The following is a 2,019-nucleotide window of genomic DNA, read 5'->3' as shown; positions in this document are numbered from 1 at the left end:
ACTATCCCCAGAATATTTAATCCTGGTCCAAGAATGGTATACAGGGGGTCAGGTACTCAATGAAATTATGTATGTACAATGTTTTAAAAAATGATGGTAAGTGATTTCCTCTCATTGAAAACGATGTACTGTTTTCTAAATTCCACAAGGAGTCTTGGTCACATGCCCCACCAAAAATATAAAATCCAAAGTTCTAACAAGACCTAAAGGCCTTCCACCAGCTTATCGCTGCTAGCTTTCCAGCCTTGAGTCTCACTGTACCTGTTTATCCTGCAGCAGCACTGAACTATCCTTGCTTCCGGCACACACCACAGCTCCCAGTAACCATGATACTCACATGCTTTCAGGGTTGCATATTCCACCAGCTACAATGGGAAACACCCTAATAAACTTACTCCCATTTTTTGAAACACTGTGATGTGTTTTTAAATATTGATAACGGACTCTAAGTTTATTGATAGCATGAAGCAAGGAGATAAATTGGGATACTACCATAAATCTTCTAGGATGGAAGGAATTTATTATGGATAGTAGCAGTGAAGACAGACCAACTCTTTCTAGATTTAGACTGGGATGTTTTTTGGGGTCAACTTGATAGGATATGGGGATGGATTGCAGGTAGAAATTCTTATATTTTTGTCTCAGCTCTTACCAAGTTTTCCCAGCATGTCTTGAACTCAGGATTCTCTGGCCTGAGGCTCCTGAGTAGCTGGAATTACTAGCCTGTGCCCTCAAGCCTGGGGAAAAATGTAGTTTCTAATGAAGAGCTGGGAATATTTTTAATCTTGAAAATAAATGTCCTCATAATATTTATTAGATTACTAGTCAGGGAAAATTTTTACCTTTAAAGCAATATTTTAATAATATTGGTGTCCAAAAGCAATATATTTACCCTGATGATGTTTATGAAGTAAATGTGGACACCAAAGACTAGGGGAGATGAAGACTCCTGAGCCCACCTAGAAAGATTAACATTTAATTGGAATTATCCATAAAATAACTTGGACTGCTTTTCTTGTCACGCTCCTGTGAATCTTCATAGTAGGGATATATACATGTATATATATATATATATATATATATATATATGTGTGTGTATATATATATGTGTGTATATACATAAGAATAATTTCAAATAATTCATTTTGAAACATTGGAAGTATTATTTTATGAAATTTAACAAATCTGTTTGCAATTAAAGCTGTAACTTTTAAAGGTAATAAAGACATTTATTAAAAGAAAATTGAGAAGCTAATGGGTCTCATTCAGAATATTGAATAAAATGACAGATTTCAGCCTTTTGACATTACTGCAGAAAGTGATATTTCTATTTTACTTTTCATTCTGCAAATCTGGAATACATTCCTGATAAATAGTGTCGAATATCATGCATTGTGCCTCAAATTCTGATATTTCACAAAGAGACAGCTTTTCTTAGCTCTTTCTTTTTCCTACCCCTTGGGTTATGTTGCCTTATTCTGAGTTGTACTTGCAATGCTTTCTCTGCTTCCTTAGCAGACACGTGTAAAATCCAGATCGTTTGGTCACCCACGTCTCCCATGGCAGTGTCATCGCATCCCAGACTCAGGTGTCCATATTAGTGCCCTGGACTCCTGATGGCCAATCGTGTCCCTATCCTTCCCACATGTCTCCACCCCTCAGTGCAATCTGTGAACACTGGCTGACTTCCTGTTTCCAACTGCAACTCTCCTTACAAATTGTAGACAACAGCCACGAAGGCCCAGTGGATCTGAGGAATTCACACCGTCCTGTCTGAGACTCCTAGGAGATGAGAAGTCCTCCGGTTCTTCATCCCCAAGGTTCAGGAGTTCTGCGCTTTCTGTGTTTGCCAGGGTTTTCTCCCAGCACCAAGATCCAGTCATTTCCTAGGGCAGCTGGCTTCACAAAACTCTGTGGAGGCAGCCTTCATTTCCTTATTCCATCTCCACACATTCCTTCTCTACTCGATGTTTTCAAATAAACAAGTCTAGTGCAAATCCTTGTTTTATGCTTAGCTTC

The sequence above is a fragment of the Heterocephalus glaber genome, unplaced genomic scaffold (assembly GCF_053883595.1).
Source record: "Heterocephalus glaber isolate CG9 unplaced genomic scaffold, H.glaber_assembly_v1.0 deba00001465, whole genome shotgun sequence".
NCBI classification, from domain to species: Eukaryota; Metazoa; Chordata; class Mammalia; order Rodentia; family Bathyergidae; genus Heterocephalus; species Heterocephalus glaber.
This window is presented reverse-complemented; position numbering follows the sequence as displayed.